The sequence below is a fragment of the Halichoerus grypus genome, chromosome 1 (assembly GCF_964656455.1).
Source record: "Halichoerus grypus chromosome 1, mHalGry1.hap1.1, whole genome shotgun sequence".
Taxonomy (NCBI): domain Eukaryota; kingdom Metazoa; phylum Chordata; class Mammalia; order Carnivora; family Phocidae; genus Halichoerus; species Halichoerus grypus.
The window spans coordinates 46957757-46975428 of NC_135712.1; the positions used below are offsets into that span (position 1 = coordinate 46957757).

Genomic DNA, 17672 nt, shown 5'->3' on the forward strand with positions numbered 1-17672 from the left:
ATTTGTTGGCATAAAAGGATGTCTATTTACATGTAATATAAATCATCTCTTCCACACACTTTTCTCCTCAGCAGTGAGGTCATAGCTTTAAATTTGTGGCACTCTTAATTACATTGGGAATGGGCTGATTATAGAGGATATAATTACAGCTTTGCAATATTGTTATACAGAAGCTAAAATAGAATGGAATTCCTGAAGAATTGAACTAAAGGACTTGTTATGGGTGAAAAGTTTGTTTTCTGATCAAGCAGAGAGAGTTCATAATATTTTACTATATCTTTTCTATTAGGAATGAGTTACTTACCCAATGCATGTCTTTGATCATTACCATAAGACTTTCTTTTTGAAAGTTGCTTAAGGATTTGTAAGGACATTTTAAAAGGAAACTAATTTGAAAGAGTCTTCTTGGAAAAGTCTTTCTTGAGATCCTAATCTGATCTTTTCCTTAATTACACTACATAAGAGGAGCATGTTTAAAATCACAGTATAATGTAAGAATTCCCAATTTTTTTTTTGTGGGGAGGATCCACTTTATTTTTTCCTGTTTTGAGAACCTGACAGGAGGCTGGTCCAAGGGCTGCAGCCTGTGAAATTCTAAAGAAGCTGAGATGGATGCTGGGGTGGAGTTGATGAGCTCATCCACAGTCTTGGCAAGAGGCTTGCCCATGGCCTCTGGCCCTTTCCCACTCCCTATTTGAGACACCTGAGAAGAGAAAGATGGCGTCTCCTTCCTGAATGGTCATGAGACTTCACAAACCACTGGTAGATACGTCCACAGGCAAACTGCTTTGGTGGTGAAATAGTTACAAAAACTTTGGCAAAGTGTTTCTTCCTCCCACCTTAGCATTAGAATCATATTTTTTTTTAAGATTTTATTTATTTATTTGACAGAGAGAGACACAGCGAGAGAGGGAACACAAGCAGGGGGAGTGGGAGAGGGAGAAGCAGGCTTCTGGCAGAGCAGGGAGCCCGATGCGGGGCTTGATCCCAGGACTCTGGGATCATGACCTGAGCCGACGGCAGACACTTAACGACTGAGCCACCCAGGCGCCCTAGAATCATATTTAACAATGCTCTCAGCATAACTGCAGTGAAATATTTTCCCCTCTTTACATCACAGTTCTTAGAGTTTTATTAGAGAAAAGCTTCACAAAAACTTTTCAGGATTTGTTTTCAACTTATTAAGTAATACCATGTGCCATTTCATTTTCAGGAGAAGGACATGTATTTTCTTAGGATATAAAAGAGGGAAGATTATTTCACAGTGTAATGAAAAAAGCATAAAAATTGAATGGTGATTAGTGAATCTTGGCAGAGCTATAACTGGCAAAAAAAGATTTTGAAGAAGTTTAAATTGTTTCCATTGTGTTCATTGTTTTTGGCAGCAAGCATGATGCATCTTTTTCATCATGGTTGCAAGGTCATGTATCTTTTTGATGGTTTCTGGAAATCAGCTGGCATCCCTTTCTGTTCCCAAGCTCCCATCCTACAAGGTAGGCACATAAAACTGGCAATTTGAATACATTTGCTCTCAGTAATTCCTTACTACTTATTTCCTAACAACCTGCTATTTCCCTGGGCCAGTCCCATGAGCACACCATAAGACAGTCAACAGGCTAGTCAGGTAAGGCCTGTCAGGGAGGGAAATAGTTTATATGCAGAAAGAGTTATACTCCCAACCATCAACTCAGGAGCTTAAGGCCAGCAACCAGTGAGAACTGAGTATAGGAGAGAGGCCCTGACAGAACCTTCTCAGAGCCAGTGGGTGCCTGTAATGCTATTACACACTATGTGTGTGTGTGTGTGTGTGTGTGTGAGAGAGAGAGGCTGATTATACTTCTGAATTGGAATTAGCACTTCTGGTATAGTCAAGGGGCTTACCCTAAATCATTCACTATTTCTTGCCTTATATCAAGAAGGTTAAGTTTGAATTTGAGGTTAGTTTACGGACTTGAAAAAAGGCATTTCTATGCAAAGTTAGCAGGTCCTTATAGGATTTGAAGCTGCAAGCCTGGCTTATACACAGTGCCCTAAATAAGGAAACTGATTGTCATACTGCTAATTACTAATGTAGGGATTTTTGTGTGTGTGTGTGTCTTTTCTTTTTTCAAATGTGTATGAATGCGTTCAGCAAGTATTTGCTGTTGACTGTATTTTAGTCACTTGAGGTCCATAATCATGTATCCAAAACTTTTGAAGCCAAATGTTTTCAAAATTATAGTTTTTCATATTTTAGAGAGGCAGTAAGGAGCATCTATCATATCTAACAGCTCCAGCAAGGCCTGTGGCACCACCTCCTAGGCAAACCTCTGAATACTTCTGCAGTGAACCATGTGAATAGTTACACTAAGTGGGATAATTAAGATAATGAATAGCCTCACCTGTATTCAGGCTTTGCTGCCAGATGATGAGTTCAGATAAGAAGTTCAGCCACAATTTAGAAAAGAATATTGCATAGTTCTTAGATTTTTGAAAATTGCAGACAAGGGATTGTGGATGTGGAAAATGAAGGTATAGACTACTGGTGTCTTTTGGTAAGGAGGGAATGGAATTGAGGGTCCTATGCCTGCTTTCTTCTTCAGTTGGATTGGGTTTTAAATGAAATAGCACCTTAATTTTCTGTCTCCATTATTTTTCTTTGCATAGTAACAGGTTTTAGGCAGTGATGCTGACTGATTTTATATGCTAATACAGATTATCACTGGCTCTGGGTTTGCTAGCAAAAGCAGATAAATGATTTTGAGAGCTTTTAACCAGGGTACACATAGTCTTGAAAGCTGCATAGACCTTGAGATGCAGAATGCCCAGATACAAAATTCATCCCTTCAGAGCTGTATAGTCAAATTATTGCTCCTTTTCTTATGAATAGTTCCAATTAACACACCTTTATGTAGGGATCTTTGCATAATCTGTGCTAGGGTTTCTCTAACCTTAGCACTATTGGCATTTTGAGTCAAATGATTCTTTGTTATGGGGGGCTGTGCTGTGCATTGTAAGATGTTTAGAAGCATCTTTGGTGTCGACTCACTAGATGCCAGTAGCAGCCCCCCTCTCCCCACTGACAACCAAAAATGTCTCTAGACATTCATTGCCCAGTGTCTCCTGGGGCGTGAAATCACCCCTAGTTGAGAACAGTTGAGTGTGTGTGCTTATGGACATTTATATATGTCAGTCTATCATTAGAGTTAGACACCATCATTTTGCCTTAGTCAGCTCTAGTTAAGCAGGGGCATCAGAAAGTTCCCACCTGAGTTACAGCTATACCTGGTGATTGTATCTTCCCTGCAAATGGCCTATTCTTTATCAGTGCTTCTCACAGTTTAAGGTGCATTTGGATCACCTAGGAGTCTTGTTAAATTTCAGCTTCCAATTCAGTAGATGGGGATGGGCCTCAAATTTTGCATTATATGAAGCTCCCAGGTGGTGCCAGGATGGACTATGGGTAGCAAGGCTTTGCATGTTAGATGTTTTGCTAACAATGGTGCTATAACTGAAAATTAACTCAGCCAGTTGTTCATAAGCAATAATGGATTATACCCCAATCTGTGGACATAGCTTATACTCCTAACCTACAGGGCCATCCATTTTTTTCACAGAAAACATCAGGTAGGAGACCATGACTAAATTAGCTAAAATCTGTCCACACTACTGGAAAAAATGACTCAAAATACATATCATAGGTGATGGATCAGGAGCTAAACTTTCACCTAAAAAGGGCAATAAATAATTTGAGTTCCAGTTTGTGATTTTCCTCACCCAGCTCAAAGCTTTAAAATACACGAGACTGTACTATGACCACTATTCTTAATTTAGTGTCAGTGAGTACTGCCAAGCACTGAAGTAAGCCTGCATCTATTGGCTCTAATTCACATGGTAAGCTTATAGGTTTTGGGATTATAATCTCTATTTTACAGCCATGAAAATTGAAGCTCAGAAAAGTCAGGAAGGTTTAAAGCCCAATGCCACACTGCCTCTCCAGCAAAGAACACAAACTATTACCTCAACCTTGTTCACACACAGTGTTTTTTTCAAGAAACATTCTCTGTGTTGGAGAAACTATCAACCTAAAGAAAAATTCTCTTAATCACTGTGCTTGTATTCTTTTTAGTTCATATCCCACAGAGCTCTTCTATCTCCTAAAATAATTTTATTATGTACAACTAGTTTGTTTATATAAAGAGTAGTCCTAGCACTTCCTTTAGCAAATATTATCAACCTTTTCTCAGCTTGTTGAGGTATAACTGACAAAATTGTAAGATATATAAATTATACAACATGAAGATTTGATATATATATAAATTGTGAAAGGATTCCCACCAAGTTAATATATCCATCACCTCACATATTCACCTTTTGTGTGTGTGAAAACGCTGAACTTCTACTCTCTTAGCAAATTTTACTTATACAATACAGGATTATCAACTGTAGTCACCATGTTATATATTACATCCACAGACCTTATTCATCTTTATAACTTAAAAGTTTATACCCTTTTACCACCCTCTTCCTGTTTCCTGCCCCCACCCCCACTCCAGCAACCACCTCTCTACTTTGTTTATATAAAGATCAGCTTTTTTTTTTTTAGATCCCACATATAAGTGATACCATGCAGTATTTGTCTTTCTCTGTCTGGCTTATTTCACTTAGTGTAATGCCCTCTGGGTTCTCTGTGTTGTTGCAAATAGCAGGATTTCCTTCTTTTTTAAGGCTGAATAATATTCCATCATATCTTTATCTACTCATCTGTTGTCAGACACTTCAGTTGTTTCCACACCTTGGCTATTGTGAATAATGCCTCAGTGAACGTGAGAGTTGAGATATCTCTTCAGAGATGGTGATTTCATTACCTTTGGATATATACCCAGAAGTGGGATTGCTAGATAATATAGTAGTTTTTAAAGTTTTCTTGAAGAACCTCCATATTGCATTCCATAGTGACTGTACCTGTTTACATTCCCACCAACAGTGTACAAGAGTACCCTTTTCTTCACATCCTTGCTAACATTTGTTACCTCTTGTCTTTTTGATAGTAGGTAAGGTGTGAGGTGATATTTCACTGTGGTTTTCATTTTCATTTCCCTGATGAGGAAATGTACCTGTTAGCCATATATATGTATGTCTTCTTTGGGAAAATGTCTGTTCAGGTTCTTTGCGCATTTTTTAATTTATTTGGTTTTTTGCTATTGAGTTGTATGAGTTCCTTATATATTTTGGATATTAACCCCTTATTGGATATATCATTTGCAAGTATCTTCTCCCATTCCATAGGTTACCTTTTTGTTTCGTCGACAGTTTCCTTGCTGTGTAGAAGCTTTTTAGTTTGATGGAATTTCATTATTTTTGCTTTTCCTTCCCTTGCCTGAGGAGATATATCTACAAAAATGTTTTACGGCTGATGTCAAAGAAATTACTGCCCACGTTTTCTTCTAGGGTTTTATGGTTTTGTGTCTCACATTTAGGTCTTTAATCCATTTTGATCATTTTTGTGTATGGTATAAGAGAATGGTCCAGTTTTATTCTTTTGCATAAGCTGTCCAGTTTTCCCAGCACCATTTATTGAAGACACTGTCTTTTCTCCATTGTGTATTCTTGCCTCCTTTGTCATAGATTAATTGACCAGATAAGTATGGGTTTATTCCTTGGCCTCTTCTGTTCCACTGATCTGTGTGTCTGTTTTTTGTGCCCATGCCATGCTGTTTTGATTACTACAGCTTTGTAGTAGATCTTGGAATCTGGGATTGTGACACTTCCAGCTCTGTTATTTCTCAAGATTGCTTTGGCTATTCAGGGTCTTTTGTGGCTCCATACAAATTGTCGTATTATTTATTCTAGTTCTGTGAAAAAATGTTGGTATTTTGATAGGGATTGCATTAAATCTGTAGATTGCATTGGATAGTACAGACTTTTTAACAATATTGGTTCTTCCAATCCATAAGCATGGAATATCTCCATTTTTTGTGTCATCTTCTATTTTTTCAATCAGTCTTTTATAGTTTTGGAATACAGGTCTTTCATCTCCTTCACTTTTGGCATAAAATTAAAAAAACTGCTAAGACCAATAGCGAGGAGATTACCCACTATGTTTTCTTCTAGGAGTTTTATAGTTTCAGGTGTTACATCCAAATCTTTAATCCATTTCCAATTGATTTTTGTGTGTAATGTAAGATAGTGGTCCAGTTTAATCTTTTATATGTGAATATCCAGTTTTTTCAGAACCATTTATTGAAGAGATCCTTTCCCTACTGCATACTCTTGGCTCCTTTGTTGAAAATTAATTGGCCATATTAGGATTTTTTTTTTCTGGGCTCTCTTTTCTGTTCTATTGATCTCTGTGTCTGCTTTTTATGGAAATACCATACTGTTTTGATTGCTGTAGCTTTGTGATATAGTTTGAAATCAGGGATCATGATACCCCCAGCTTTGTTCTTCTTTCTCAAGATTGCTTTGGCTATTCAGGGTCTTTTGTGCTTACATATATATTTTAGGATTGTTTTTTTGTATTTCTGTGAAAAATGCCATAGGGATCTTGATAGAGATTACCTTGAATCTGTAGATTGCTTTGGAAAGTATTATTCTTCCAGTCTGTGAACATGGAATTTCTTTCCATTTATTTATTTCTATGTCTTCTGCAGTTTATTTAATCAGTGTTTCACAGTTTTCACTGTACAGATCTTTTACCTTCTTGGTTAAATTTATTTCTAAGTACTTTGTTTTGCTGCTATTGTAAAATGGGACTGTTTTCTTAATTCATCTTTCTGATAGTTCTAAAAGGATTTTTAAAAACTAAGTACCTCTTCACACATTTTAAAGCTGCCATCTACAAATTCATACTCAAGGTTTAAATAACTGCAGAAGATATAATTAACATTTGCCATATAATCTAAAAAAGTCACCATTGGCAAACCAGTCACCTAAATCAGACATTCAGGAATAGTCTGACTTCATTTTTCAACTTAAGTAAATGTGTAAATACGTATCTCTTTGGCAACCATTTCACTCCTAAAAGAGATGAGGCACAGCAGCTTGCCCTGAGTTGTTCCCAGATGAAGAAACAAGCACTGCTTCCTCCACTGGTTCTGAAGCTGTTTCTGCTCTGCTCTCTTGGGGACCCTTACAGGAGTCAGTCTTTCTGTAGTTGTCCCTTTGTCTGTGCTGTGCTCCAGAGAAGTTTCCAGACCAGAAGATGCATTCGGTAAAATTTTAAGTTACAAGACTGTTTTGAAAGGATTGTTGCAGAACTGAAAGCACAAGCACTTTTTTGGAAAGTCTTTGTGTACCCTCAGGGTAGGTGTACCCTAGTCTGAAGACTACTGTCTTGTAGCACTTATATTCATGTTCAAGTACTGATAGCACAATATTATAGGAATATTCACTGAATCCTGTCCACTTAAAAACAGGTTGTAGAAGCTGGTTTTATGGACACAAATTGAGGTAGTTAAATCCAAACTAGCTTAAAGCAGTGTCTTATTACAGCTTTTCTTTAGGTTTTCTATTATGGCTTAGAACTGTTAGAATTTACTGTGGTTTATCACTATTATTATGTGCAATACCAGTTCCTTGTTTTTCCAAAAATATCACATCTGTCATCTTGAATGTTCTTTGGTACTAACCATAAGGCTGGTTCTTTATTACAAATTATACATTCAGAAGGTCTTTTTAGTTTTTATTTACATACACATATGTCAGCACACATGTGTGACTATATTTTATCTCCTCTGTGTGAGACACTGTTACTAATATTGATCATATAATACATATGAAACAGATGGTTTGTCTAAATGTTCTAAGCCAGTCATACCCATAATAATTTATAATTTTCACCACTTTTGATTTTGTCTTATTTATGTGCATTACAATGTACCCTACTAAAATATAAGCTTCTTAAGAATTGGGCACATAATAAATAAAATCTTTAAAAAAGGGGGGGGTGGCGCCTGGATGGCTCAGTCATTAAGCTCTGCCTTCAGCTCAGGTCATGATCCCAGGGTCCTGGGATCGAGCCCTGTATTGGGCTCCCTGCTCTCCAGGAAGCCTGCTTCTCCCTCTCCTACTCCCCCTGCTTGTGTTCCCTCTCTTGCTGTGTCTCTCTCTGTCAAATAAATAAATAAAAATCTTTAAAAAAAAAAAAAAAGAATCGGGCACATAGCCACTCTGGAACAGTATGGAGGTTCCTCAAAAAGTTGAAAATAGAGTTACCCCACAACCCAGCAATTGCACTACTGGGTATTTACCCCAAAGATACAAATGTAGTGATCCAAAGGGGTACGTGCACCCCAATGTTTACAGCAGCAATGTCCACAATAGCCAAGCTATGGAAAGAGCCAAGATGTCCATCAACAGATGAATGGATAAAGAAGAGTGGTATATATATATAATGGAATATTATGCAGCCATCAAAAAACTGAAATCTTGCCATTTGCAACGACGTGGATGGAACTGGAGGGTATTATGCTAAGCGAAATAAGTCAATCAGAGAAAGACAATTATCATATGATCTCACTGGTATGAGGAATATGAGAAACAAAACAGAGGATCATAGGGGAAGGGAGGAAAAAATGAAACAAGATGAAACCAGAGAGGAAGACAAACCATAAGAGACTCTTAACCTCAGGAAAAAAACTGAGGGTTGCTGGAGTGGTGGGGGGTAGGAGGGATGGGGTGGCTGGGTGATGGACACTGGGGAGGGTATGTGCTATGGTGAGCGCTGTGAATTCTGTAAGACTGATGAATCACAGACCTGTACCTCTGAAACAAATGATACATTACATGTTAAAAAAAAAAAAAAAAAGGAGAAGAAGATAATAGGAAGGGAAAAATGAAGGGGGGGAAATCGGAGGGGGAGACAGACCATGAGAGACTATGGACTCTGAGAAACAAATGAGGGTTTTAGAGGGGAGGGAGTAGGGGGATGGGTTAGCCCGGTGGTGGGTATTAAGGAGGGCAGGTATTGCACAGAGCACTGGGTGTTATATGCAAACAATGAATCATGGAACACTACATCAAAAACTAATGATGTAATGTATGGTGACTAAGATAACATAATAAAATTAAAAAAAGAAAAAAAACGGGCACATGTCTGATTCATTTGTTTCTTCTACAAATATGTCTACCACAAAGCCCCTTACATATGGAGGGTATCAAATGTTTTTGGAATGAATGAAGGAATGAACAAATATACCTTCCTGTGGAAAATACTGTAGCATTGTCCTGAATAATTTTATTCATTTTTTTAAAAGAAGATGCTCTAGTATTTACTATATGCATGGATTTAAATGTTTAAGAAAATGAGGTATAAATGGTTTTCCCATATACTCTGAATTCCAAGTACATTATTGGACTTCAGAAAGAATTGAGACTATTGCAACATCTCTTCTTCCTTTAGATTCCTGCATTGGAACTATATGTGTTTGCTTGTTTGAGAAGAGAGATTGGTGATAAATGTCCACACCCTAGCCCCTCACTCTCCTTTGGTTATTTCATCTCTGCAAACAAAGGAACAGTTCTTTTATTTTTTCCTTACAGTCCAGAGCTCTACTGGACTAATATGTTTATTACACAAGCAACATTAATCAGCAACAGCAAGTGAAATTGGAAAGGAAATATTCATCTATAATCTGACCACATGTTTCTACTTTTCCAGATTCTTTTCCAGTTTTTCTGACACCTGGCCCATATAAATAAATGTAGGGTGATTATCAAGCAATAAAACCAATTCCACAAGCCATTAATGGCATTGTGTTGTTTCTGTTAGCTGTAGAAATCAATACGTAAGTAGGGAACAACTTCAGAGAATGCTTACCTTCTCATCTGTCATTTTTAGGAGACATGTACTCCACTGTATTTATTATATGGATCTTGAATTTAAGTTTTTGATGTTATGAATATGGCAAGACTTGTTCATTTAATTTGCAAACAACAAAGGACTATAGTTGGTACTGGGGCTATACTGAGATGAACAGGAGAGGGTTCGTTCCCGTTCTCAAAGCATTTGTAGGCTGTTGGGAAAGAATGAGCAGATAGTTCCAGTGCAATTCAGTAAAGATTCCAGGGCAGTAGTTCTCAAACTTTTTGGTCTCATGACTCATTTATACTTCTAAAAATTATTGATGACTCTAAAAAGCTTTTGATTATATGATTTATATCTATCAATATTAACTGTATTAGAAATCCAGACTAAGATTTTTTTAATGTTTGTGTATTTATTCATTAAAAATAATAAGCCATTGTATACCAACATGTTTTATGAAAAATAACTTTTTCAAACCAAAAAACTAAGTGGGAAGAGTTGCATCATTTCCTGTTTCTGCAAATTCTAGTGTCTGGCTTAACTGAGGACAACTGGTCTCAATTCTTTTTCACACATTCTGTCAGGTGTCAGAACAATGACATCACAACATGTCATGTAGCCTCTGGAAAACTTGTACACTTGTAAGAGAATGAGAGTGAAAAAGATAGTGTTATTATAAAAATAACTTTGAACTTGCAGAGCTCTTGAAAGGGACCACACTTTGAGAACAATTTCTCTCGAGGATAGACAGTTGAAGCATAAATGACAAATATGTCTTTCTCTGGAAAAGCCTCTAGTTTGGGTTGTCAGCTTCTGCAGTGAGTGAACCCTTTACTTCATCCAGATTCACTGACCTAGTCGCTGCTCCAGTGTTCCCATCATTAATAAAATTAGTTGTTTGTTCCCTACCTTGGATAGGTAGAAGATCCTCTGTCTTCAGTACCTCTCTCCCAGTTCTTAGAAAAATCCTAAATGACAAAACTGTCTCCATAAAACATTGTGTTTTGTTTGAAACCATAATTTGAAATAAGGTCATGGAAACCGCTGAATTGCCTTGTTTTTAAAATGCATCCATCCACAGTGCTGTGCAGATCAGCTGACATTTAATTCATTTCAGATCTTTATGAAGCAGTTACAGTGATCACCTACCATGTGCAAGGTACTGTGCTTGTTATTTGTCAGTTTCCCTTTTTCTGTCAAAACCTCGAAACCTGTATACTTGCATAGCTCTGGTCATAACTTATAATGGTTTCCCATCAACAAACACATAGTGTGATGATACCAAATTCTGTTTGGTCTTTTCTTAAGATATATGAAATATTGTACCTTTCATTCTAGTCCTAAGTGTGTAACTTCGCTTTGATGGGCCTCAGCTTCTATATTTGCTTTTATTCTTCCAGAACTAGTTTAATACATTACGTTTTCTTTCTGACTTAAATGTTAATCACTAAAGCAGAAACTACATACATCACACTGTTTTATTCATTTTCGTATCTGCTCTCATGGCTAGACTTTGATAGTGTGGTTATGATTATATTCCACCATATCTTTTAGCAATTCTTATCTAACATATACTTTTAATTGTTGCATTGCATTGATAGCAGCTACATTCATTCATAGTTAAATAACCACAGAGCTCTAAGCAGTTTGCAGAGAAATTATATGCAATTTTTTGGAAAGCTTCCTTAGATTGAGATAGGTTCTTGATAATCAGGCCTATAATTTATGTTTCTTTGCTCTACTCCCTTTTTCAATGGGACTTTTCACTGTTTAGTCTGATTTTTAGGAGCACTCATAAAAATAGCTATGACCAGTCTTTTTTATTCAATGTGTGCTGCTTCCTTTTATTTCTCTCACAAGTCAAAGGTTTTTTAAAAATTACAGCTACAGCATACCATAGTCATAATGTAATGCTCAATTCATTTGACTTGGTCAGCAAGATCTAGAAGAACAGTAACACTTTTTTTGGCATCTGCTAGCTGAGTATGAGTGTACATCTGTGTCTGCTTTATGTCCTTGTTATTGAAGATCCTGTCATCATCATTGAGATCATTTAGAGACACCATAAATGGGTCCAGACCCAGCAAGCTGAGTTACTACTTTCCTTCACTGTGAAACAAGAATTGGGGCATGAAGTGACAGAGGAGGTTTTAGCTGGTGTCAGAGGAATATATTGTAAAAATGGGGCACCGTGAGTCAGGACTTTGCATTATCTGAACGATTTTGTTTGGATCCCCAGGGATTAGGGGAAGTGAAATAATAAGATGCAAATAGTCAAATGACCTATTAATTATAAGGAGCTTGCAAGCTTTTAGCAGAAAAACAGTATCCTTACAGGAGCCTGTGAAACCCTCAGATTGAACAGAGGGACGGGGTTGGGGCAAATCTCACTCTTAAAAACAGGAAAAAAAAACAAAGAAACTGAGTGAGACCCAGTGTCTCCTAGAAAGAAAAATTGCTGAAAGGTGTGGTTTCAGAATCAGAAAAAGGCCACTTTGAGAGCTCACACGCAGAGAGCTTGGGAAGTAAGGCTGCAAGGAGAATATTTTCATTTTGAGACCATAGAATCTGGGCTAGAAAAGACTCCACACCCAGTCAAAGGGCCGGGTGGAGACTTGAAAAGATGCTCAGTTTAGGCTTGGGAGAGGAAATGGGAACATGGAGGTGACAATAAGGACAGCACATGTAAATCTGTACTAGGATAATTACTTAGAACCTGAATTATGTGTTGTTTCTTCAGTGCCATACTGTCAGTTAAGGAGCTTTCTAGAAAGAACCATTGGATGATGGATGTTCATTTAATACCACTAATCTTATGCCTCTCCATCCCCCATTTTAATTATTCATATTAAAAAATATCTACTCAAATGGATTTTTTTGCCTTGCTTTGATTATTGCTATAAAGAAGGAGCTTTTAAAAAACCAATTACTGTGAATTCAGTACTACACTGAAGAACCTTACTCTTCTTTTTGTGTTCTTACCCCCTCACATACTCTGAATGAGGTTCTTAATTATTTGAAAAAGATCCCTCAGATCAATATTTTAACATTTTCTCTTTTTCAGACTTTTCATTTCGATTGCTACTATGCCAAAAACAAAACAAAACAAACACACACACACACACACACACACACACACACACACACACACACACACAAAACCCTAGCCTATCTATCTTTCATCAGATTGAGACTTCAGGTCCTTGGCTGACTTTTAGGTGGACATCTCCCTGATCTTTTAAGGCCTACCTGGGCCAACCACACCTTCCCCTTGCTGCCTTGTCTTTCTCTACAGAGAAGCATTCAAAAAAACTACCCAGCATGTGATGCCTTGGGTTGCCACAGATATGTGTGTGCTTCTGTATTATTGAGGGTGCCTTACGTACAGAGCTGCCTTTAAGTTTAAGTTGGTGATGGTGGTGATAATATTGGGCTTGTCCCCAGGTTCCTAACACTTTATCATTCTTTCCATTCCTTCCTCCCTCTTTCTGTGGTTGATTTTGTACTCCTTCTGATTTGTCTTCTGTATCTTATCCTTTTGCCCCAAGGTAGCCTTCTATAGGATAGAGCTCATGTCCTCCCTACTGCCCTAGCAGTAGATGGCAGTAAACATTGCAGGTAGCTGAGTGGCAAGGGACAGGCAGGATACCTGATAGGGAGCAAGTATACTTGCCAGCGATGCAGCACCAATGGAAAAGAGGCAATAGAAGGGAGGTAGGGTAGTGCTGGGGGAAAAATTCAGATTCTGGGGTTCAATTTTCAAGCCAGAGTTGAATCTTGGCTTTCCTGCTTCTATCTAGTATGACTGAGCAAGCAATTTAACTTCTACGAGTCTCACTTTCTTCATCTGTAGAATGGGGATAATACTGGAGACTCCCTCATAATAGTGTTGTTCTGAGGATTAAGTAAAACAATCCATATAGGGCACCTGGGTGGCTCAGTCGTTAAGCACCTGCCTTCGGCTCAGGTCATGATCCCGGGGTCCTGGGATCGAGCCCCGCATCGGGCTCCCTGCTCCTTGAGGAGCCTGCTTCTCCCCCTCCCTCTCTCATTCCCCCCTGCTTGTGTTCCCTCTTTCACTGTGTCTCTCTCTGTCATATAAATAAATACAATCTTTAAAAAAATCCATATAAAAGCCCCTAGCATACTACCTGTCACAATACATATCAGTTACTATTAGAAGTAGGAAACTGTGATGGTGAGGCAAAATAGAAGAGCATCTCAGCCACAGTGGACTGGCCTAAAGTAGGAGTCGCCTAGGAGAGAGAATCAGAATACATACTAGAATGAAAGATATGATTACCTAATCTGTTTACCGTGATCTACTTTCAGGCCATTAATGGATCTTTTTAGCCACACACATAGTTAGCCACAATGATTGTCATTTTAGGCCAAGGTTTCTCAGCCTTGACACCGCTGACATTTTGGGCTGAATAATTCTTTGTTATGGGGCCTGTTCTGTGCTTTGTAGGATGTTCAACAACATCCCTGGCCTCTACCTACTGAATGCTGGAACAAGCCAGTAACCCCCAACTCAGTTGTCACAACCAAAAGATGTCTCTCAACATTGCAAAAAACCTGGAGACAAAAATCATCTTTAGTGGAGAACGACCATTTTAAGGCATAGGTAATTTTTTTGAAAGCTTCTGTTAGATCCCTGTTGTCTCTGATATTCATACTCCTTTTCATTATCTGCTGCTCAGATGTATTTGGGATTAGCCAGTATTTTCCATTTCTCTTTGGTTTACAGACCACAGCTCTTCTCCCTTCATGGAAAAGAATAATGTGAATGTTCATTATTCAGTGAAATGCCAGTATATCCCAATGGATGCTAGTAGCTCACCTTCCCAAAGCCTCTCTAATGTTCTGCTCATCGTACGCCTGTTCTTCATTCCTTGAGTTTAAACATACGCTTTCTTTGCTGGGATCAGATACTCTTAGACTTGTCTACTTGGGTACTCAGAGGCAGTGTGGGCTGACTGATTTGGTGCAGACCTGGAGGGAACAGTCTTTTTCTGGATATGCTGCTTCCTGCCAGGTATGGTTTCCCTAGTGAAAAATGTGGAGAAGACTACTGAGGATGTTTTATAATATTTTTTGTTGAGCAATTTGGAAAAAAATATAAAGTAACAGGTTGAAGAACACCCAAATTGTCTGAGAAACAAGTCGTTTGAGGTTTTCATATTGTTATATAATTAACTTTGTAATTATTTGGCTCAGTTTTAACTCTAAGCAAGTATGAACTTCAGTTTTGGATTGCAGATTAGCATTCTTAAATATATAATACGTATTTAAAAATATGTATATTAAAAGGTAAACTGTCTTTCTCCCACCTCATCCTTCATCTACCCATACCCCTTTCCCAACCTATAACCACTGTACATATTTTCTCTTATAGGTACTTCTAGAATGTCTTTATATGAGTAAACAAGCAAATACAAATAAAGATTCGTATTCTTCTTTATACAAGAAGTAGCATTCTGTAACTGTTCGTCTGTCACCTTGATTTTTGCAGTTAAACATTTTCTTGGAGAGCTTTCCATTACATCAGGATTCTTAAGCAGGGGTTGGAAAAAGGAATAAAAATCAGCATGACTGCTAAATAAAATCTTTACAACTTCATGCTAAAGAAATTAAAATTTGTAGGCTTTTTTAAATCAAATAATATAGACAGTCATATACTTTTACTGTTTTAAAGCTTTTAAAATAAAAGAAATTTCATATAAAGGTAATTTTAAGATAAATTGTAATAATAATATTTGATTGTAATTTTAATAACATCGCCTTGATTATTGTATATCTGTCTTTAAAATGTCTGTGTGTAGCATCTGTCTTTTCTTAGTTGAGAAACTGAGGCCCAGGCAGATTGCATAACATGCAAGGCCATTGTTATGGTAACCCTGGAACTGGAAACTGGAAGATTCCAATTCCTACTATCCAGTGCAGGATTTAGCTTATAGAAACAGACAAGCATACTGAAGGTCTACTCTTTGCCACTTGATCTTAATCCTTATAACAATGTTATGAAGTATTATTTCCATTTTACAGATGAGGGTACAAACCAAAAAACTAGAATATAGACAGGTTAAAGAATTACCAAAGAGCACTAACTGCACAGCATGTGTTCTTCTCACTTAAACCAGACTACATGCTAGACACCCAAGAGCACTGACCTTAAAAGAGTTTCCTCTTTCTCCCATCCCATGTTTTTAGTGTTCAATTGTTCATTCCTCAACTCTCCCCACCACCCCCCCCCACTTGGCTCCTTGACTCCTCCTGTCTTTCCTCACACCACCTTCCTTGTTCCCTGAACACAACAGGGCCTGTGTTTTTTGTACTGGTTACCTCCCCAGGGAGCCACTCATCTCCCTCATCTCATCTAGTACCATCTGGTATACTGTATTTTACTTATTTGATCATTGACTGTCTCTCCTACTAGAATATAAACTTAATGCAAGTGGGTAGGGGTGTGTGTGTGTGTGTTTTATTCAATAACGGGTCAGTTACTGTCAGTTTTATTCAATACTATATTTTTAGTTCAGGAACAGTACTGGGTACTTAATTGGTATTCAGTAAATATTTGAACAAATACCTATTCTACTTTTGAACTGAGTACTATGTTAAGGATTAAGGTTGTAACTATAAGCAGTAGACACATAAGTAGTTCCTTCCCCTCTACAGTCAATGAATAAGTTACCGTTTATTGAACAATTATTATATGCCATATACCATGCTAGTCCTGGAAACAGTCATTGGAGGCAAGTATTATTGTCCTCATTTCACAAAAAAAGCAACTGAGGCTTAGAAGTTAGATAATTTGCCAAAGGTTCTGCTGGTTAATTGGCAGAACCAGAATGCCAATACAGTTTTTACTCCAAATCCTGTTTCTCACCACCATGACATACACCCATAGCCCTATCTCATATATCTTACGTACCAGCCTCTCCTGGCAGTAATTGTGTTGTAATATTCTGTCTGTCAAAGGCCCAGAAAATCACTGCCGCTTACAGTCCTCTGTTTTGTCACAGTATTTCTGTGTAGGCTCAGGATAACTTTGAGCCTTGATGATGAGACAGTAACAAATATTCTCCTAATCACTGTAATAATAAAGCAAGTTTAGTCATTTGGCATAAATTCATAAATATTTTTGGATGGTTTTAAAAATTGTGACTTTGCCAGTAAAAACATCTCATGTTCCCCAGAGGAGGTGGGTTTGTCATAAATACCATTTCCGTTGAACATTTCAAGGAACTTAAAGTTCTCGGAAAATATTTTTAACAGGCAGCCTTTTCTCAGGCAGACTTCAAGGGCATAATACTATATACCCGTAAAAGTGTGGGTGCATGTGCTTTATCTTACTAAGGATATTTATTTGCATTTCTCCTATTGTTCAAAATTCATTTATATTTGGATGTTTCTTTTGTGTCTTAGTGGATTGAGGTAAACAGGCATGGATTCTTTAGAAGAGCATTCTGGTGTAGCTGCAGAATTTTCTTTGTTTTTAATCTCCATTAGTCCCTTTTTTTTCTCTTCCCAGATCACAGGTTATTTTCATTCAGATATTACGAATAGGTATTTTGGAGGATTAGTATAATTCCTTTCTCTAAACACTTTTTCTTTGGTAGGTTACTTTTCTTTCTTGAATTTTCTCTCCTTTAAAAGGTTACAAAGAGTATATCCTTTTCCAAATCTTATTCTGAGCCAAAAAAAAAAATTTTTTTTAAGCCCCCTAGTTCCTGTAAGTCTTTAAGAAAAAAAAAAAAGGCTTTCCTCTTTTATTTGGCTTTCATACGTTAATTCACTGGTGTTCAGTTTGTCAGATTTAACATAAAAGGCCAAAGCAGAGAGCAGTCACGTGCCAGAATAGATGAGTTCGCTGGTTTTC

At 37.5% G+C, this 17672-nt stretch overlaps 3 protein-coding genes across 11 annotated transcripts in view; 1 reads left to right on the plus strand and 2 right to left on the minus strand.

The window, feature by feature from the left end:
- The window catches only part of CMSS1 (cms1 ribosomal small subunit homolog), a 373552-nt gene that overhangs the window by 31677 nt on the left and 324203 nt on the right, over positions 1 to 17672 (plus strand). The window lies entirely within an intron of this gene.
- The window catches only part of LOC118546771 (filamin A-interacting protein 1-like), a 111688-nt gene that overhangs the window by 25770 nt on the left and 68246 nt on the right, over positions 1 to 17672 (minus strand). The gene's annotated exons all lie outside the window — the stretch shown is intronic.
- FILIP1L (filamin A interacting protein 1 like) overlaps positions 1 to 17672 on the minus strand; it is a 32192-nt gene that overhangs the window by 4722 nt on the left and 9798 nt on the right. The window contains exon 1 of one of the 3 annotated variants that reach the window (XM_078064040.1): positions 14631 to 14653. The exons of the other annotated variants lie outside the window; for them this stretch is intronic. The gene's annotated coding sequence lies outside the window, so the exon portion shown is untranslated. Of the gene's footprint in view, positions 1 to 14630; positions 14654 to 17672 lie in introns of those variants that run through there. 3 annotated transcript variants of the gene reach the window in all.